General features: G+C 43.1%; 1 protein-coding gene across 2 annotated transcripts in view; it reads right to left on the bottom strand.

Moving 5' to 3' along the window:
* Positions 1-22,612, bottom strand: part of pomgnt2 (protein O-linked mannose N-acetylglucosaminyltransferase 2 (beta 1,4-)) — a 71,525-nt gene that overhangs the window by 7,269 nt on the left and 41,644 nt on the right. The window contains exon 3 of one of the 2 annotated variants that reach the window (XM_028791574.2): positions 11,727-11,876. The gene's annotated coding sequence lies outside the window, so the exon portion shown is untranslated. Of the gene's footprint in view, positions 1-6,505; positions 6,790-11,726; positions 11,877-22,612 lie in introns of those variants that run through there. The other variant, XM_051935649.1, reaches the window with a different exon arrangement.

Raw genomic sequence — 22,612 nt, 5'->3', positions numbered from 1 at the left:
ATTCGTTGCAATCAAATGTTGCCGTTTCCATTTGAACTTCATAATGGGGTGATGCTAATTACGGAGAGATATTCAGATGGTTGTGGTTCTACATATGGGCCATGAGAACGGCGTAATGATTATGGTAATAACACAAAATGAAGTTGTGTACTTGAATAACATTGTCTTTTCTCTTGGTGCCAGAAAATGGCAACCTGTTGCAAGTTGGTTGGACAAGCATGTGAAGAAATGGCCCGACTATACGACAACTACGACTCACTCTACTTACACCACTCACTGCTACAGTGTGTAGAGCAAAGGGTTCTTAAACTGAGAGTCCCCTAGGGGCTTCATGGATGGGCTTCAAGGGGTCTGTGAGGGTCAGATAAAAATTAAACATTTATATTCACAATACAGCCCAGTACTATTGATTTAGAGTAGATGTAGTAGTAGTCGTAGTAGTATTGGTAGAAGAAAACGTAGTAGTGTATTTCATAATTGTAATGAGTAGCCATTACTTTTTGCAAAAAAAAAATGGAGTGTTTTTTTTAGATGGTTTACCTTAAAGTTTAATAATACTTTGTGTATGTCATATATGTATGAGACAATCAAATCTCGATAAATAAGCAACATTATATTCACTGCATGCAAAGCTGTGTTTATGTGAATATTTCTGGGGAAGGGGGTGCATAGCTTTCATCAGATTCTTAAAGGGGTCAGTGACTTCAAAAAGGTTGAGAATCACTGGTGTCGAGATTCCAATTCGCCTGGGCTGGCAGGGTACAAAGCTGGCTGTTAACTTTCTGTGCCAAAAAGTAGCAATTCAAACCTATAATAATTACAATATATTGGGAATGCAAATGTAAAGCAAATAAAACTTTCCAGTATGTCTTCTGTACTGGTATGACAGCTGATCGCAGCTACCACTTAGTGAAAAACACTGCACAGTTTTCTCTGCCAGTTTTTCTGCTGTCAAGATGCCCCCTGACCTTTCCCCACTATGGCTTTCTATAAGCCTGTATTTGTGTCAAAGGACTTTCATTTAAAAATGGTGGCATAATGTCAATGTCAATTTATTTATATAGCACATTTAAAACAACATAGGAATACTGTGGCCAAAGTGAAAACATGCAATTAACATAAATAGAAATAAAATAAATGAACATAAATAAAATAATAAATAGAAGTAAGATTACATAATCACAATGAGGAAACCATCAGTATTACTGAAGGTCACGGAAAGCAAGTGAATAGAAATGAGTCTTTAATCTTGTTCTGAACAGTTCAGTTCTAGACGACTCCTTTATGTGATGAGGTAAAGAGTTCCACATACAAGGAGCAGCAGCTGCACAAGTCCTGTCCCCCTTAGTCTTACACTTGGTACGAGGGACAACAAGAGACAACGGACTAGAAGATCTAAGCACTCTAGATGGCTGGTGTAAAACACACAATTCAGATAAATAGGCAGGAGCAAGCCCATGTAAAGATTTAAAAACTAGCAACAAGATTTTAAAATCAATTTGAAAACTAACAGGCAGCCAGTGTGAAGAAGCTAATATTGGAGAGACAGAATCAGACTTTCTTGCCCCAACCAGAAAGCGAGCGGCAGCATTCTGGACCAACTGTAACCTGCGTATCAGGGATTTGCAGTAATCAAGGCGAGCGAAGATAAAAGCAGGAGTAGCTTTCTCAAACTCACAGGTGGCGCAGTGGTAGTGCTGCTGCTGCTTTGCAGTAAGGAGATCGTGGGTTCGCTTCCCGGGTCCTCCCTGTGTGGAGAGCGCTTTGAGTAGTGAGAAAAGCACTATATAAATGTAAAGAATTATTATTATTAAGATCCCTAGAAGATAAAAAAGGCTTGATCTTACCTAAAAGACGAAGCTGGAAAAAGCAACTCTTGTCTACAGAATTAATCTGTTTCTCAAAAGAGTGGTTACTGTCAAAAATAACTAAATATAGTTAATTATATATAAATACTAGCAACTGGGAGCCCAATCGAATCGGGCTACAAATTCTTCCCGGGGTGCAAGGGTCCAGATTGATGGTATATTTGGCCATGTATTCTGTAACAATATGGACCGTGGCCTGGAGGCAGGGATATTTGTGTGCCCATGGATGCACAGGCTAATGCACTGTTGTACTTTCTGATATTTTCCAAGAAGTGCTTGGAGTTTGGGTCTAAATATGTCAACAGGTTCTTAAACCTGTCAGGGTTTGGCACCTTTATGGCAGCAATTGTATTCTCCACCTTGCTTGTTCTCACAGGTGAAGTTGAATTAGTTGCAATGTTTGCACAGGTTGTCAAATGCGCCAGAGTGGTGCTCCGGAACTTCGTCCTCAATAATATCTGTGTGATTGCACATGGCAATGCTGTGCCGCTGAGGATTTTCACGTCGCAAGGCACAGGCTGCTCAATGTCTTTCAACCCGTGCTGCATTTGCGGCTGCTCGAGCTTTTTCAGTCGCTTGTGCACGGCTGGCACGATTTCTTTCAACATTAGTAGCATTTGTAGCCGCACTCTGCTCATCCGTTTGTTGTGCACGTTGTGTACGTCTGGTCACATTAGCAAGTCTACGTTCCTCGTCAGTCATGTGACTTCGTTTCCTACGCATCCTTTCCGTGGCCACTGCTGTTGTGGTTGCGTTGCGATCGTCACTCATTTTAGATCTGAGATCGGCTAAAATTTAAACAATGACCACTGTTAATACCCAGTTGTCATTACTCATGCCTCTAACTTATATTGAGTCGAAGTATTGACGCGAACACCATACATACGGATACTATCAAATTATATATAAGGACAGTTAATTCATACCATATTTTAAAATTACAGATGAAGGAAAGTAAAATGGGTGTTTAAAAATCACTGCAGATTTATCTTTAATATTACATTTATTACAGTTCAGGCACTTCTTTACTGGTGACAACAAAGTCTGAAGCAGCATAAACATTATGTGGGTGTGTAAATTACATGTACGTGTCTTTAAATTGGCCCAATGTGAATGTGCCCTGTGATGGAGTGGAACTGGTGTCCACCTACAGCCCAAAAATGTGTGTGGAATGGGCACAGTTTGCTCTCACCTGCAACTGGATAAGCTAGCTAGAAAAGAAACAAATCTGTTTGTACATTCATGCGATTTTCCCTCCCACTGCCACCTTCTTCCAATGGCCAGCACCAAGACTTTAGCAGCAGATCCTCCAAGTCCTGTAAGTTGCGAGGTGGGGCCACCGTGGATCGGATTTTTTTTCCAATACATCCCAAATATTTTAAATGTGTTATTTTTTTATTTTCTTGAGGTGGCTCTTACAGGGCTAGGACCACCAAGAAAAATTAAATTAGAACAACAGAACAATCCAGATGAGAACAGGCCATTCAGCCCAACAAGGATCGCCAGTCCTATCCACTTAATTCTTCCAAAATAACACTGAATTTTGGAGGTCGCTAAACTCCTGCTGTCTACTCACACCACTTGGTCACTTACTCCATGTGTCTGTGGTTCTCTGTGTGAAATTTACCCATAACAAGTTTCCAACTGTGTCCCCGTGTTCTTGAAGAGCTCATTTTACAGTAACCATCTCAATTTTCTGGACTAATTCCCTTCATAATTTTAAACACTTCAATCATGTCGCCTCTTAATCTTCTTTTGCCTAAACTATAAAGGCTCAGCTCTTTGAGTCTTTCCTCATAACTCATCCCCTGTAGCCCCTGAATCAGCCTTGTCACTGTTCTCTGGACCTTCTCTAGTGCTGCTATGTCCTTTTTGTAGCCTGGAGACCAAAACTGCACCCAGGACTCCAGATGACGCCTCACCAGTGTGTTATAAAGCTTGAGCAGAACCTCCTGTGACTTGTACTCCACACATCAAGATGCTATATAACCCGACATTCTGCTAGCCTTCTTAATGGTTTCTGAACACTGTCTGGCGGTCGATAGTGACAAGTCTATTACGACTCCTAAATCCTTCTCATGATGTGTACTTTAAATTTTCAGACATCCTGTTGTGTACTCAAACCTCACATTTTTACTTCCTACATGTAATACTTTACATTTAGTGACATTAAATTTCATCGGCCACAGATCCGCCTAAGCCTGTGTGCTGTTCAAATCCCTCAGATTCTCAATTACCTGCCAATCCTCCTATCTTGGTATCATCTGCAAACTTTACCAGCTTGTTATTTATATTCCTATCTAAATCTTTTAAACGAGGTCTGACAGTTAAGTTCACAAAGTCATCCTAGAAAAAGTGTCACATACCCCATTGCTGAGTATCATTATGGTCACCTTCAAAGTACTCCCCTTGGTAACCTGTGCATGGACGCCAGCACCTAATCCACCCTTCAAAGCAATTTTGGGACTCTTTTTCTGGAATGGCCATCAGAGCTATTGTCATATTACGCTTGATGTCCTAAATGTCATCAAAATGTCTTTCCTTAAATATTTCCTTTATCTTTGGGTGAAGAACAACGTAATTGGGGACCAGATTAGGTGAGTAGGGTGGGTGTTCTAATACAGTTATTTGTTTACTGGCTAAAAACTCCCTCACAGACAGTGCCGTGGTGTTTGTATGTTTGTTGTTCTAATGCAAGCTCCGACATTCTCATGACGGCACACAAGAACACGCAACAACAACAACAAACGCCACACAGCGAGACATCGCCAAACCTGTGAGACACCGATACACCAAGGTTATGAAATCTTACCGAGGTGTTTGTATAGCGCTGCCAACATAAGTGCACGGCAGCAAGTTTGCAAACTTAATTGTCAGACCTCATAAATATTAAAAATAGCAGTGGCCCCCGCACTGCCCCCTGCTGGTCACCACTCTTAATATCAGCCAATTCCGATGATGTTCCTCACCCCATCACCCTCTGCTTCCTGTGTCTGAGCCAATTCTGCACCCTCCTACACACCAAATCCTGAACTCCTACTTCTTTAAATTTGATGCCCACCCTCTCATGGGGCACCTCATCAAATGCATTCTCAAAGTCCAGATAAATAATATCTGGTCCATTCTGGTCGTATCCTTTTTTTGTTTCCTCATAGAATACCAGCATGATAGTGAAACAGGACCTCCTTCATCTGAACCCAAGCTGACTGTTCAGTAAAACTTCTGGTCTTGCCATGTGTTGCTCAATCTTATCCTTAATAATTCCCTAACCTTTTCTTATTTTTGCGGAAGTTGAGGCGAAGGGAAATCATCAGGGTTGGCTCAACACCCACGACGTCGCCCATCTCTCCATATATAAAATTCAACATTTGTCTGTCTGTCTGCTTTTCATGAGAGAACTACTTAACGGATTTAGATTGTTTTTTTCTTCTATAATTTGCTTGAACATTCCGGTTGATTTTGCGACTTCTCTCATCACGCTAAGAATTATAGTTTGGTTGCAGCACCAATTTATTCGCACAAATCCAAGAGAGAGGCTGTGGGCCAAGGGGAGGGGGGGAGGTAGGACCTCAGGAGTCCATCCTCACTCACACGTCAGCCTCCATTTGAGTCGCTCTACCTCTTGTCATGTGTTGGAGTGTACTTTTGCCTCTGCTTAGCTAGTGATACCAGTTTGGTCAGCAGACATCATTATCTAGAGGTTGTTAAAGAGTAACGTTTGACGGTTTTCAGAGAGAAATTCCAGCTATGTGTGTTTTAGAGGGTAGCTGCTGATTGACAGAGATATCACGGCCACATGCTCTTGTCCCTGCGCAGGGGACGCTCTCCCGTCAGAGCTGAACACGATCAGATACAGTGCCAACGTTTGACGTTACAGCGTGCCTACCTTCTGCTTGGCCAGAGATACCTTGCCAATTTTTTACATTTTTGGCAAAGCGATCACAGCTACATTCTCGCCCCTGTATGCAAAACCAAAAATATTGTATATCAAGGGGCTCCCAGATATGAAAGCTATCCATATAAATTATTCTCAATAAAAATTAAATTTTTTTTTTATTGATTTTTAAAGTCTGTCCTGTTTCACTACTACGTGGGTGAAGCCACAGGGGACAGCTAATCTATTATATAAAAAAACACTGAGATCTGTGTGTCCAGTCCATCAAAGCAATCTGATTGGTCAGTTTGGCTTTGGTGACGTGACAAAAGAGGAAATGCAAGTGGGGGACGCACAAAACCGGACAGAAGACAAGAAAGGCACACAGAAAATAAAGACAAAGTCTGAGAAGCAGGCATTATAGGAACAAGCTTGAGAGATGGAGTAGAGGTGAGGACACATTCAAACACACACGAAGACCGAGGAAAGGCGCTGAAGGTACACGAGTTAGCAATTATTTTTAAATTATTGTATTCCCCGTCTTTGACAGGTACCATAGCTAGAAAAACATATAAATAAACGGTCTAAGCAAAAACAACTGACTCGAACTTCACCTAAAAACAAATATTTTACAGCCATGCTTTGTATAATCTCACAATTATGCATTTCACTATTGCAACTGCAAAGTCAGGAAGCTGAAACACAAAGCAAGGTCTTCAGGAAATCCACACCGCAGAGAGATGCAAAAAAATAAGACCCTCACCAGAGCAGCGCATTCATAATCAGCATCTGGCCAGCCTTGTAGATTGAACGTCAAAATCAAAGAGGGCAGGAACGTCACTGAGCTTCTTCAGGGCCCCCAACAACTCTTCATCTCCCACCTGCTCCGTGTACAAACCATCTAAAAGCACCTCAGTGCCCCCCTCCTGCCAAGCTCTACCTTCTCTGCACACTCTGAGCATGCTCGGCGGCCGCTCAGATCCTGCTGCACCAGCTGCTTCACCTCAATTTGTCTGACTCTCAGAGGTCAGCGATGCTCACTGAATGATTTGCTGCTAGTGAAGACCCCCCCTTATCCCTCCCCCCCGGGCAGCCCTCCTTCCGAGAGGGAGTGTGCAGGTTGAAATGAGCACAATAGCATCGTCGTCGTCGGCTGGCTGGCTGGCTTGCTTGCTTGCCCTCACTGCCCATCTCACTCGCTCACACACAAAAAACCACAATCACAGATGGGCACGTGCACCCACATGCACACCCCTGTCGTTTAAGGCCCTGAAACCAGCCAAGTGCCAAGACAAGCTTGTGGTGGTTGGTTTTGCTAGCAGGGATGGCTGCTCTATTAAAAAAAAAAAAAAAAAGAACACAAACTAAAAAAGAAAAAAAAAAAACAGGTACTCCTCTCACAAAGGCATTTAGTAAAGGTTAGCCAACTGCAGTAAATGGTCTTTTGCTTTATGTTTTTTCTCTAGAAGCCCCACAGATATCTGCTATTAATTGAAAATGAACGAGGCCTTCACCTATGGCCATAAAAAGAAGCATCTGCACTGTAAGAGAGAGAGGGAGAGAGACAGACACCAATTTGAAGCCATTTTTTACCCCTCTACTTATACAGATGGGCGTATGGGCAAATTGAAGTTAACATCTCAAAATGCCAGCCAAGTAGGTTTCTCTTTTTTTATTTTATTTTTTTTTAAATAAAGCATGACATCACTTTGAGGAATCTTTCATTTACTTTGTGCTAATGAAAGCAATTGCTTTAAGCAGCACAGATTTACCAATGAGACGAGAGCACCTGGCTCAGGCTGGCGTCACTAATGCAATTTCTGATTGGCTAGTTCTTGTCTACTGGTGACAATCACATGATCAAGAGGCACAAAGACATGCATACATCAAAAAAAAAAAAAAAAAAAAAAAACAGTGTGGAGAAATGTGATGGTTGCAAACAATATAATATGTAAAGAAATTGAGTATCCTACCCTTATTTGGGGACAAAGACATTTTTTTCTTAATTTACCCTCCAACCCACCCCAACCCGCTCCACAGTTTAAAATTAGAAATTAGTGCACAGACTCTCATTTAAGGGGACTTGCATACATTTTGGTCACAAAACACTTTTTCCAGAGCACCACAATATTTGTGACACAGCAATGGCAGGTCTATTAAAGCCGTCATATGTAGGACTGTGTCGTATATGCCTCTAATGTGATGACTGATTGAAGTCTGCCATTCATAAACATCAGCAGGTGCCGAGTGTCTTCTCTGGTGATTCTCTGCCAAGCCTCTAATGCAGTCATCTTCAGTTCCTGCTTGTTTCAGGAGGCTTGTCCCCTTATGTATTTTCTTCAGCATATAGAAGGCCTGTTTGTTTGGATTGAAATCAGGTGACTGGCTTGCCCAGCAAAGTAATTTCCATTTTTTAGCTTTGAAAAGCACCTGTGTTACCTCAGCAGTGTGTTTGGAACATTATCTTGAGCCGTCCAGTGCGTCTGGAGGAATTGACTGGAACTTAAGCAGACGAAAAGTTTCTACGCACCTCAGAATTCATTGTGCTGTCAGCAGTTCCATCATCAATTAAGAGAAGTGTGCCAGGACCTCTGGCAGCCATACATGCCCAAGTCAACACTCCCACCATCATGTTTAACAGGTGAGGTGGTCTGTTGTGGATCTTGGGCAGTTCCTTGTCATCTCCACACTTTGCTCTCGTCATCACTCTGATGGTCTTTGTCTTGTCTGTCCACAAGACCTTTTCGCAGAATTCTGCAGGCTCTTTGAAGTCCTTTTTCCCCAAACTCATCTGGCCATGCTGTTTTTGTGGTTTACATCATGCAGTGGGGCCTCTGTGTTTCTGTTCATGAAGTCTTTTGCTGATAGTCATCTCTGACACATCCACATCGGCCCCCTAAAGACTGTTTCTGGTCTGTCAGACAGGTGTTTGGGGGATTTTTCTTTACCATAGTGAGGATTCTTCTGTCCTCAGCAAAGGAGGTCTTCCTTGGCCTACCAGTTCCTTTGTGACTACTGAGCCCACCAGTGTGTTCTTTCTTCTTCATATTCCAGACAGTTGATTCTGGTCATCCTATGGTTTCACTGATGTCTCCAATGGTTTGATTCTTGTTTTTTAGCCTCATATTGGCTTAACTTTCACTGGCACACCCTCTTGTCCTCATGTTGAACAATGGCACCTACAGACTCCAAAGGGTAGAAGCAAGCTGAGGTATCTTATGGAAGCCATTAAACTCACCTGAGGGATCACAAAAACATGTGACGCCAAATGTCTTGAACATTATGGTGCCCTGAAACGGGGAGACTTTGTACAAAGAGTGTCATGTGACCTAAATGTCTGCAAATCCCCTTAAATGAAAGCCTGCAATGAGAACTTTAATCACAATGTCTGAATTGTTTGATTTCTAATTTTAAACTGTGGAGTAGAGGGAAAATTCAAGGAAAAATGGGTCTTTGCCCCCAACATTATGGAGGGCACTATATAGCTTGATGGAAGTTAGAAGATAATGATGGGCTGCAGTTTCAGAATGACAGCAACAACACCATTTATTTCTAGAGCATATTTTCATATAATTGATGTAGCTCAAAGTGCTTTACAAAATGAAGAAAGAAAAGTTTATAAAAATAATATAAAAATAAGATTAGGCAATACTAAGTAACAAAGAATAAAGTAAGGTCCAATGGTTAGGACGGGGGTGTCCAACTTCGGTCGTGGTGGGCTGCAGTAGCTGCAGGTTTTCATTCTAACCATCTTCTTAATTAGTGGGCCGTTTGTGCTGCTGATCATTTTGCCTTCATTTTAATTGACGTGACTCAGACCTCTTAGTTGTTTCTTTTTCCTTAATGAGCAGTCAAACAATAATCAGACACAAAACAAGTCGCCACATAACCAGCTAACCTGAAAATAAAGAAAAGTGAAGGTCTCGGTCATTCCGAAGGACTGGAAAATGGCAAATATCATCCCATTATATAAAAGGGTGACAGGGCAGATCCAAGCAACTATAGGCCAGTAAGCTTAACATGCATTACAGGAAAATTAATGGAAGGAATTATTAAGGATAAGATTGAGCAACACCTGGCAAGGACAGGAGTTTTTCAGAACAGTCAGCATGGGTTCAGAAGAGGGAGGTTGTGTTTTACTAACATGCTAGAATTCTATGAGGAGGCAACAAAAGGATACGATCAAAGTGGAGCTTATGATATTATTTATCTGGACTCTCAGAAAGCATTTGATAATGTGCCGCATGAGAGGTTGGGCATCAAACTAAAAGAAGTGGCAGTTCAGGGTGATGTTTTTAGATGGGTGCAGAGTTGGCTCAGACACGGGAAGCAGAGGGTGATGGTGTGAGGAGCCTCATTAGAACTGGCCGATGTTAAGAGTGGTGACCAGCAGGGGGCAGTTCTAGGGCCGCTGCTATTTTTAATATATAGAAATGATTTAGATAGTAATATAAATAACAAGCTGGTTAAGTTTGCAGATGATACCAAAATAGGAGGATTAGCATATAATTTGGAATCTGTTGTATCATTACAGAAGGACTTGGACAGCATACAGGCATGGGCAGATTTGTGGCAGATGAAATTTAATGTCAGTAAATGTAAAGAATTACACATAGGAAGTAAAAATGTTAGGTTTGAATACACAATGGGCAGTCGGAAAATCAAGAGTACACCTTTATGAGAAGAATTTAGGAGTCATAGTGGACTCTAAGCTATCGACTTCCCGACAGTGTTCAGAAACCATTAAGAAGTCTAACAGAATGTTAGGTTATATAGCTCCTTGATGTGCGGAGTACAAGTCCAAGGAGGTTATGCTCAACCTTTATAATGCAATGGTGAGGCCTCACCTGGAGTCCCGTGTGCAGTTTTGGTCTCGTGGCTACAAAAAGGACATAGCAGCACTAGAAAAGGTCCAGAGAAGAACAACTAGGCTGATTCCAGGACTACAAGGGTTGAATTATGAGGAAAGATTAAAAGAGCTGAGCCTTTACAGTTTAAGCAAAGGGAGATTAAGAGGAGACCTGATTGAAGTGTTTAAAATTATGAAGGGAATTAGTCCAGTGGATCGAGACTGTTATTTTAAAATGAGTTCATCAAGAACATGGGGACACAGTTAGAAACTTGTTAAAGGTAAATTTTGCACAAACATTAGGAAGTTTTTCTTTACACAACGAATGATAGACACTTGGAATAAGAGACCAAGTAGTGTGGTAGACAGTAAGACGTTGGGGACTTTCAAAACTAGACTAGATGTTTTTCTGGAAGAAATAAGTGGATAGGACTGGTGAGCTTCGTTGGGCTGAATGGCCTGTTCTCGTCTAGAGTGTTCTAATGTTCATGTTGGTCTGCTCAGGTCACCATAACATCTTGACGGTGGTCTTAGAAAAAACAGAAAATCAACAGAATGAGAGCAGCAACAAGTCCTGATATTCAATAACAACTTGGATTAACAGCCAGAATCGGCTTCTCATTAAGAAACTGGTTGGAGTGAAATTGGCTAGAGTTTGACATCACAATTTAGCTGGTCATCTGTTGGCTCCTTTCACGTCTCATTTCTGTTTGGCTACCATTTATTGAAGAAACGAATCAATTCAGAGGACTGAATCCTTATAAGCAGGGCTATTAAAATGAAGGAAAAAGGAGTTAATTAGCAGTGAAAGCTAATAAGGACTTAGAATGAAAACCTGCAGCCACTGTGGCCCCCCAGGACTGGAGTTGGACTCCCTTGGCCTAGGAGGACAGAAAAAAAAAGAAAAAAAAAATCTGCAAGGGATCCGAGGCCACAAGACCACCCAGCCCCTACTGGGTAAGAATGAGACATACAAGAAGTAAACTAGAAGAGTAGAGCTGAGGAGTCACTTGAGTGTCTGATACTGTAGCACCCTAAGTGAGCCCCCCCCTCCCCCCCCACTTGTTGCATGCAGCTACTGAATCAACGTGAATTGAACCAGCAAGAGATGCGTGGAATAAAATGAAAGGCTTACCTTAACTGAAGGCCTTGTTAATACATGGCATTAACATGGAGGTGAAGCTCTGCCTACAATTTAAAATATCCACACCACGCTTGAACAAGCTGGGTTCAGTCTAATGTCATTCTCACAGCTTGGGTAAATGAAAAAGGCTCCAAACAATAGCTGGAAAAATAAAAGAAAAAGCAAAAATGATGAGTATGGCTGTTATTCCAGTTCTGTATACTTTGCCGACTAGTACTAAAAAACGGCAGTTAACACTTATTCAGTCAAAAAGGTTTAAGTTACTTCCCTAAGGTTGGAGAGGCACCAAGATGCAGTGCTTAGTGCTTCTGGCTCATGGCCACCTATCCCCGGGGTCAAATTCCAGCCCAGTCACTGTCTGTTTGGGGACGGCACACTCTCAACATATCTGTTTGGGCTGTGCTCCTGGCACTCAAGTTTCCATCCCATGTTCCAAAGATTTACAGTTTAGCTAAATTACCGGTATACCGAGTGACTATTACAGTGGGTATCCTTAGCAGGGAAACTTTGACAAACTGTCACTAACAAAGCTTGTTCTACAAGGTGGGTTTACATAATAATATTTTCAACATTTCGTCCTGGCACCAAGGAGTATCCTTATTTCAAGGGGGCCTCAAACCTACTACAGTACATACACCATGGAATTTGCACACCTCTCTCATTTCATCAGTGGAAGACTGTAGACTATGTCCCAACCCACAATTCTGACCCCCAAAGGGAAACCTTTACTCACTGGGGGGAGGGTGGGTAACGGTGTGCTCACCCTGACTTACTACGGTAGGCAGGGTGGTGGAATTGATATACAAAACCTTTGACTTTGACTCGTGAATTCATGGTACCACCAAGACCAACTCCAACTCCATTTGTAATTAGACTGACCACAGCAAAGGTCAGGTCAGGCTGGGGAGCATACACTGGTACAGTGTGTGGCCGCACCCTCCACATGACGAAACAGCTCGGGATCCTGGTTGGCAACCCCCACACGCAGATACACAGTCCAGTTGTCCAGTTCCACCCCCCGGAAATGATCCTCTATCTGCCGCAGCCAGGTGTTATGTGGGTATCCCCTTGGCCTGGTCCAGCCACTCGGGTCCTCAGAGCTAATCACTCTCAGGGTAATCACACCACATGGCCATAGTGCTGTAACTGACAATCCCTCACAATGTGCATCATTCAAGACTCCATGAGCAACACAAAGTCAGCGGTACCCAAGGACTCTCCAAAGAGACACACATGAAGGAGTCCCGTCTTCATCTCAGGTCACTGAATAGCATCCAGGTCTCACAACCATATAGCAAGACCAGAAGCATCAGGACTCTAAAGACTTGGACCTTCGTCCTTTTGCATAGATATCGGGAGCACCATACATCCCTTTCCTGCGAACTCATGACCCCCCCTTGCTCTCCAAATCCGTCTACTGACTTCATAGGAAGAGTCACCAGAGACATGAATGTCTCTGAACGTTATCAACACTCTCTCCGCAGACAGACACACTGCGGATTGCTGTGCCCAAGAGGTCATTAAAGGCCTGGATGTTGGTTTTTATCAGGACCCTCACAAGCCCAGACACTCCAACTCCTCGCTCAGTCTCTCAAGAGCCCTAATCAGAGCCTCCATTGACTCCACAAAGACCACAGTATCCTCAGCAAAGTCAAGATCAGTGAATCTCTCTTCACCAACAGATGCCCAACAGCTGGTGGACCCCACAACCCTGCCCAACTCCCAGTCTATGCAAGCATTGAACAGAGTAGGAGCAGAACACACCGCTGACAAACCCCCTGAATCAACTGGGAAAAACACAGAGGTTCTGCCTCTACTCTGCACAGCACTCACAGTACCAGTGGACAGGCCGGCCATGACATTCAGCACCCTTGAGGGGATCCCATGAAGTTTTAGGATGTCTCACAGGGCAGCTCAATCAACCAAGCCGAACGCTTTACGAAAATCGACAAAGGCTGCAAAGAAATTCTTCCGATATTCGTGTTTGCGCTCCATGAGAACCCTCAGTGCCAGAATGCAGTCAATAATAAGACTTCTTAAGACGTAAAACCAGACTGCTCCGGTCACTGGTAGGTGAGCAAGTGGTCACCAGATCCTGTTGAGGATGACCCTAGCAAGAACCCTACCTGGCACAGAGAGCAGTGTTATCCCCTTATATTTGCCGCAATCCAGATAGATAGATAGATAAATACTTTATTAATCCCCAGGGCAAATTCACAGGTGATCACCCTTCCCTTTTCAGATAGGGACAACAAGTCCCATTTTCCAGTCAGTCAGGATGACTTGCAAAATTACAAGGCAATTCATCAATGCCATCATAAATCACTGGGCTACTTTTTAGTACCCTTACCTATTAAAGTTTGAGTTTAAAGGCTGTAGCAGTCCCGTTGTGGCTTTTTTATATTATTATTTGTGTAGTACTAGGGTGTTGTACCGTGTTAGCCATGGTGGATGTAATCTGAAGTCAAGCAAAACGACACCTTTTACTAGCCTAACTAAAGAGATTACAATACACCAGCTTACGAGGCAACTCTGGCCCGTTCTTCAGGCAAGATCTTGTAAGACTCCACATAGACCATCGCTACCAAGCATCTTTTTATCAAATGTCCGGTCACTTACCAACAAACTGGACAAATTAAGGCTGTGACTTAACACACAACAATCCATGTGGGACTGCAGTGCTCCGATTCCGTACAAACATGTGGTTCAACAAACTGATTCCTGATGGAGTTGTGCAGCTAACTAGCAGCTCAGTGTATCATTCAAAATCCTCCTTTTAACATATAAAGCCTTAAATAGCCAAGTTCCGGCTTACTTGTCTGAACTCATCATGACTTACAAACCTGAGCGCACATTAAGATCTCAAGATGCCGGTCTGCTTACGATTCCAAAGATTAATAAAATAACAGTCGGAGGTCGAGCTTTTAATTACAGGGTCCCTAAACTGTGGACTGGTCTGCCTGCTACTATAAGAGGTGCCCCATCGGTCTCAGCTTTCAAATCCCGGCTGAAGACTCACGACTTCAGTTTAGCACACCCTGACTAGAGCTGCTGATTAACTGTACAGACTGCATCTCTGCTTTTAGTTATTTTCACTAAAACATAAGTAACATGACAGAATTTGTTACTAGCCCTCACCTATTCTGTTTCTCTTCTTGGTACTCAAAATGTGGCACTTGCTCACCAGCCAAGTTGTTTTGCCTGCCTAAGGTAAAGTCATCTCTGATGGAGGATCACAGGAATCATCGGTAGAAGGGTCCTTTCATTGGATTGGCTGTCCCAGCACTGACTGAGCTGTGGAATGGCCAATAGGGGACGCAGCTCGATAGCCAAGGTCTCCAGGACTCTGAACAAATCCAAATCGTATCATGTGATGTCATCTACTGTTGAATTCTTCTTTGTACTTGTGATATTTCTATTGCATTATTATATTGTATTGAGGATGACTTGTGTTCTGTTCTGTGTATTGTGTTGTATTGACCCCCTTCTTTTTGGACACCCACTGCACACCCAACCTACCTGGAAAGGGGTCACTCTTTAAACTGCCTTTCCTGAGGTTTCTTCCATTTATTCCCTAGAAGGATTTAGTTTTTTTTTTTTGGGAGTTTTTCCTTGTCATCTTAGAGAGTCAAGGCTGGGGGGCTATCAAAAGGCAGGGCCTGTTAAAGCCCATTGCGGCACTTCTTGTATGATTTTGGTCTATACAAAAATAAATTGTATTGTATCGAGCCAAAAGGTCAGTGAACTCACAAGGGTGGGGGGGCTCTGCGTCTACATAAATAATAACTGGTGCACAAAACCACACTGCCATAGAGTTACTGTCCCCCAGATTTGGAATACGTAATGCTCAAATGCAGGCCATTTTATCTACCAAGGGAACTTTCTGTTGTCACCACAGCAGTGTACAGATACATTCCACCCCAAGCCACTGCTAAGCTAGCACTGGCACAGCTGCACTCGGCTGTCAGTAAACAACAGGATGCTCACCCAGATGCTGTCTGCATTATTGCTGGCGATTTTAACCAGACAGATCTTCGAACTGTGTTCCAGATATATTACCAACACATGCAGTGCCCCACCAGGGGATCAAAACACCCTGGATAAACTGTACACAAACATTAAAGACTCCTACAAAGCCCTCCTTACCCCCATCCCTTGGACACACTGACCATTTTTCATTATTTTTGACACCTGCATACAGACCTCTTCTCCACTGAAACAAAGCTGACACAAAGATAGTGAAAATATGGCCTGAGCAAGCTATATCCCCACTCCAGGACTGCTGTGAGTCAGCAGGCTGAACAGGGCACAGAGGCTGACCTGGAGGATACACACCCACTGTTCGTTTTGACATCTGGAGCTGTGTGGATAATGTCACTAGGGAGAAAAAGATACAAACTTTTTCCAAATATGAAACCATGGATGAACAAAGAGGCGAAACGCCTTTTAAAAGCACATAACCAGGCATTTAAACCTGGGGATCCCATAGTCTACAGCCGGGATTCCCAAACTCGGTACTGGGGACCCACTGTGGGTGCAGGTTTTTGTTCCAACCATCTTTTGTTTTTAATTGCAGTTCTGGGCTAATTAAGTGAACTGTTATTTCCCAGATTCTGTGTCTTGGGAACAATATAGAAGTTAGAAAACTAAGTTTGGTTAAAAAAAATTATTTATACAGTAATCCCTCGCTATATCGCGCTTTGACTTTCGCGGCTTCACTCTATCGCGGATTTTATATGCAAGCATATTTAAATATATATCGCGGATTTTTTGCTGGTTCGCGGATTTCTGCGGACAATGGGTCTTTTAATTTCTGGTACATGCTTCCTCAGTTGGTTTGCCCAGTTGATTTCATACAAGGGACGCTATTGGCAGATGGCTGAGAAGCTACCCAATCAGAGCATCTATTACGTATTAAATAAAACTCCTCAAATATATTGTGAGCACAGGGGCTGTTCGCACCCCTAGAAGATACGGCCACTCCTCAAAAAACACTGAAAGATTACCTTCACATTGCTGTCTTCCTTGCTGGGCTTAAATGTGGCTGTTTTGTCAAGCGATATGCTTCCTGCACGTATTGATTATTGTTTGCTTTTCTCTGTCTCTCTCTCTCTCTCTGACATTCTGTGCTCCTGATGGAGGGGGTATGAGCTGGGGGGGCTGTTCGCACCACTAGACGATAGGGACGCTCCTCTAAAAAAATTGCTGAAAGGCTACCTTTACACTGCTCCCTTCCTAGCAGCTGCGTTGTCCGGTGGTGCTTCGCATACTTAAAAGCCAAACAGCCCTATTGATTTCTGATTGTTTGCTTTTTTCTCTCTCTCTCTGACACGCACTCCTTTGAAGAGGAAGATATGTTTGCATTCTTTTAATTGTGAGACGGAACTGACATCTCTGTATTGTTATGGAGCACAGTTTAAACTTTTGAAAAAGAGACAAATGTTTGTTTGCAGTGTTTGAATAACGTTCCTGTCTCTCTACAACCTCCTGTGTTTCTGCGCAAATCTGTGACCCAAGCATGACAATATAAAAATAACCATATAAACATATGGTTTCTACTTCGCGGATTTTCACCTTTCGCAGGGGGGTCTGGAACGCAACCCCCGCGATAGAGGAGGGTTTACTGTACTGCTAAAAAAAAAACTAAAGGAACACTTTTCAATCCGAGTATACCATCAAGTCAGTGACACTTGTGGGCTATTGATCTGGTCAGTTAAGTAGCCGAGGGGCTTGTTCATCAGTTTCAGCTGCTTTGATGCACTAGAGGGGCAACAATGTGATGACACCCAAAACAGGAATGGTTTAACAGGTGGTGTGACAATGGCGGCATGGTGGCACAGTGATAGCGCTGCTGCCTCGCAGTTAGGGAACCCGGGTTCGCTTCCCGGGTCCTCCCTGCATGGAGTTTGCATGTTCTCCCCGTGTCTGCATGGGTTTCCTCCGGGTACTCCGGTTTCCTCCCACAGTCCAAAGACATGCAGGTTAGGTCGATTGGCGATTGTAAATTGGCCCTAGTGTGTGCTTGGTGTATGGGTGTGTCCTGCGGTGAGTTGGCGCCCTGCCCGAGATTGGTTCCCTGCCTTGCGCCCTGTGTTGGCTGGGATTGGCTCCAGCAGACCCCTGTGACCCTGTGTTTGGATTCAGTGGGTTGGAGGATGGATGGATGTGTTGTGATGTGAGATTTTACATATAACTTGATAAATATTTTTTATGTCTTTATTTGTAATTTAGGCAAAGCAATGTAATTTAGTGTTTTACCCCCTCCCCCTTAGGAATGGGTCTGTTTGAATTTTACGACAGGATTTGGGGGATGTGTCTTAAACCAGTTTGCCAAGTGTTTCCTTGCTAAAGTCATTTCTACCCCCTCGCAAGTAGGCTAAGGTGTACTTTAACATATGGTTTGGGGGCAGGTGTTAAGATGTTCTATTCCCCCATTGGTCTGAGGTATGGCTGTTTGGAATTGGCTTGTCTCAGAGGCCTTTAAATACCATGATGTCCTATTGGTTCTAGGGGTTGGACAGAACATCTATAAATGTACGTGTTTAACCTCACAATCTCTCTCTTGCTAACCTGTGATGATGTAGAAGTATCTCTCTCTTACTAACCAACATCTGAAAGAAGCACCTCTCATGCTAACCTGTGATGATGAAGACAACACAATGAAGAGCACAGTTTAGCAGCCATTTTGAACAGACATGTGGCTGAAAGCTGAGCACCAATGATGCCTTAACTACAGACATTTAAGTAACTACAAGTCTGTGTGCCGCCTGAACTACATATCACCATTTAATCAGGTTGTATGGTTGCCAATATTCAAATGTACTTTGCATATTGTTATTATTTATGAATATTACCACTAATACATTGTTTTATGTGTAACTTAATTCCTGCTTGTCTTTTTACTACATCTACTTGCCTGAGGTTATAGATATAGAAGGGAAGGTGGGGATAAGTTATATACAATAATACCTTATAAACAGTGGTAAGTCTGTGAGATTAGGCATTCTAAGGCTACATATTAATAATACAATAGGGGAAAGTAGAGCAATATATATTACTCTACCGAGACAAAACAGATGGATGGGCCACTGACATTTTTTCCCTCTTCATCTGTTTTTTGACTCTACGGTCAGTGTCGCTACTGGTAGCATGAGGCCATACCTGAACCCTACAGAGGTGGCACAGGTAGTCCAACTTCTCCAGGATGGCACATACGTGCCTGCCATTGCCAGAAGGTTATGCTGTGTCTCCCAGCACAGTCTCATGGGCATGGAGGAGATTTCAGGAGACAGACAGTTCCTCTAGGAGAGCTGGACAGGGCCCCTCGTAGAAGGTCCTTAACCCATCAGCAGGACCCACCGCTATCTGCTCCTTTGGGCAAGGAGGAACAGGATGAGCACTGGCAGAGCCTACAAAATGACCTCCAGCAGGCAGGCCACTGGTGTGAATGCCTCTGACCAAACAATCAGAAAGAGACTTCATGAGGGTGGCCTGAGGGCCCGACAATGTCCTCTACTGGGCACAGTGGAGCACGATTAGCATTTGCCTTAGAATACCAGAATTGGCAGGTCCTCCACTGGCACCCTGTGCTATTCACAGACGGGAGCAGGTTCACCCTGAGCACATGTGACAGACGTGAAAGGGTCTGGAGAAGCCGTGGAGAACGTTATGCTGCCTGTGACATTGTTCAGCATGACCACTTTGGTGGGGGGTCAGTGATGGTCAGTCTGGGGAGGCATATCCATGGAGGGACGCACAGACCTTCACAGGCTAGATAACTGCACCTTGACTGCCATCAGGTATCTGCTGGTTCCTCCTGGTGCACGACAATGCCCGGCCTTGTGTGGTGAGAGGATTAAGGAATTGATCCCATTGACTGGCCTCCACACTCACTCGCCTGACCTCAATCCAATAGACCACCTCTGGGTGGGACATTATGTTTCGGTCCATCCGATGCCTCAGTCTGTCCAGGAGCTCAGTGATGCCCTGGTCCAGATCAGGGACGAGATCCCCCAGGACACCATCCGTCGACTCATTAGGACGTACGGAGTACAACTTGGAGTTGCTGCACTGAAATTTCGGCCAAATTAACTCGCCTGCCTGCCGGATCATTTGTTCCTTTTGATTTTCAGGGTGTCTTTGAATTCAGCCCTCTGTTGGTTGATCATTTTCATCCTTTTGTTCCTAACACATCACCATATCAGGCCATAGCAGTAGAGACAGCTAGGATTTTTTTTCCCTCATTGAGATCTGATGTATTTTCAAAGTGTTTAATTTTTTTTTGAGCAGTATATATATATATATATTTATATATTAAGATGTACTAACCCAAGTGTTCTCAAACTCTGTCCTGGGGTCCACTGTGGCTTCAGGTTTTTGTTTCAACCAGATTCATAATCACTGTCAACTTCTGATAACGCTGATCTCAATTAATTAGCTGGTATTTTTATTTTTCTCTTCTCTTATTCTACATTAAGAAAGCACAGCAGCAGGATTTTTACATTTATAAGACATTTAGAAATATTTCCATTTTTGCTATAGATTTAAATGCTGACCTCTCTTTTGTTGATCTCATTATATTTCGCCCTTTCTCTGTGCAGTTTGCTCTCTTCATTGCTTTTTAATAATGATAATTAAAAACGAGCAGAGCAGACACTCAGGCAAATATCACGGAATAATCAAAGGTTGCAACTACTTAGCGTCAGACTCACTAATTAGAAAACAAAGGATTACTTAAACAATAAGAACACCTGGAAAAGTAAAATGAAAAGCAAGATGAAAATATTGTTATAAAGAAAAAAAAATACATTATTCCCATATAACTGCTTAGTACATTTTAATATTTTTTTGTTTTAACCAAACTTGGTTTTCTAATTTTTATATTGTTCCCAAAACACAGAATCTGGGAAATAACAGTTCACTTAATTAGCTCAGGAATCCAATTAAAAACAGAAGTTGGTTGGAAAAAAAAGAACCCCTGGAACCCCCGGTCTATATTGTTGCCTGGTCAAACGTAAAAACAAGCCGAAAGACAACTACAAGAAATATACAGAGGATCACTTCTACAGCATGGATACCAAGGATATGTGGAAAAGCATTAGAGGTGTTACTGATCACAAAGGCAGGCCCCGTCTTCCCCCATTGGCCAATGGCCTCAACACATTGTTTTGCCCACTTTGAATCCAGCAACCCTACTCCACCTGTAAAGATTATAGCCACAGAGGATGCCAAGACTCCCACCTTCAGATTGAACATGTATGATGCGTGGCGCACACTGCAGAGGGTCAATCCATGTAAAGCTGCTGGACGTTACGGAGATTCAGGGCGGGTGCTCGGGAACTGAGCAGAGCAGCTCCCGGAGGTATTTACAAATAACTTTGATCTCCCCTTGACGTTGGAAACGATCCCTAAGTCAGCCTTCATTGTGCCAGTGCCATTAGTAATATGAATGGCTATCATCCAATCGCTCTGACACCGACAATAATGACGTGCTTTGAAAGACTGGCTCTCTCCCACATTAAAGCCAACATCCCAGCTTCCCTGGACTCGTATCAGTTTGTTTACAGAGCTAACAGATCTACAGAGGATGCCATCTCTCTAGCTCTGCACCCTGCCCTGTCTCATCTGGAGAGACAGGGCACATACGTCAGGATGCTATTTATAGAGTATAGCTCCGCTTTTAATACTGTTGTCCCTTTCCAGCTCATCCATCAACTGCACCAGTGGGGTCTCTTAGCATACCACTATGTAACTGGATCCTCAGCTTCCTATCGGAGTGCCATCAGGTGGTACGGCTGGGCCTTCGTCTCTCCTCTGCCATAACCCTGAACACAAGCATGCCGCAAGGTCGTGTACTGAGCCTCATCCTCTACTCCCTCTTCACTCACGATTGTGTGCCTGCATATACAGTATCTCACAAAAGTGAGTACGCCCCTCACATATTTGTAAATATTTTATTATATCTTTTCATGGGACAACACTGAAGATATGACCCTTTGATACAATGTAAAGTAGTCCGTGTACAGCTTGTATAACATTGTAAATTTGCTGTCCCCTCAAAATAACTCAACACACAGCCATTCATGTCTAAACCACTGGCAAAAAAAGCGAGTACACCCCTAAGTGAAAAATGTCCAAATTGTGCCCAAAGTGTCAATATTTTGTGTGGCCACCATTATTTTCCAGCACTGCCTTAACTCTCTTGGGCATGGAGTTCACGAGCTTCACAGGTTGCCACTGGAATCCTCTTCCACTCCTCCATGACGACATCACAGAGCTGGTGGATGTTAGAGACCTTGTGCTCCTCCACCTTCCGTTTGCTCAATAGGGTTTAGGTCTGGAGACATGCTTGGCCAGTCCAGCACCTTTACCCTCAGTTTCTTTAGCAAGGCAGTGGTCGTCTTGGAGGTGTGTATCTGAATATTAATCACATCACTAGGACAGCATTTTTTCACTTGAGAAATGTAGCAAAAGTTAGACCTTTTATATCATTGAAAGATGCTGAGAAAAAGACATCAATCGATTACAACGAGTGCAGAATGCAGCTGCTAGAATCTTAACTAGGAAAAGAAAATCCAAGCACATCTCTCCAGTTTTGATGTCACTACACTGGTTACCTGTGTCATTTAGAATTGATTTTAAAATCCTGCTTATGGTTTATAAAGCCTTACATAATCTGCTCCATCTTATATTTCAGAATGTCTGACACCTTACACTCCCAATTGTAACCTTAGATCTTCAAATGAGGGTCTGCTTAGAATTCCAAGAGCTAAACTTAAAAGAAGTGGTGAGGCGGGTGGCCTTCTGCTGTTATGCACCTCAAATCTGGAATAGCTTTCCAATAGAAAGTCACCAGGCTGATACAGTGGAGCACTTTA

Source organism: Erpetoichthys calabaricus, chromosome 13 (assembly GCF_900747795.2).
Source record: "Erpetoichthys calabaricus chromosome 13, fErpCal1.3, whole genome shotgun sequence".
NCBI lineage: Eukaryota > Metazoa > Chordata > Cladistia > Polypteriformes > Polypteridae > Erpetoichthys > Erpetoichthys calabaricus.
Note: the sequence above shows the minus strand (reverse complement) of the source record. Positions and strands in the feature narration are given on the sequence as shown.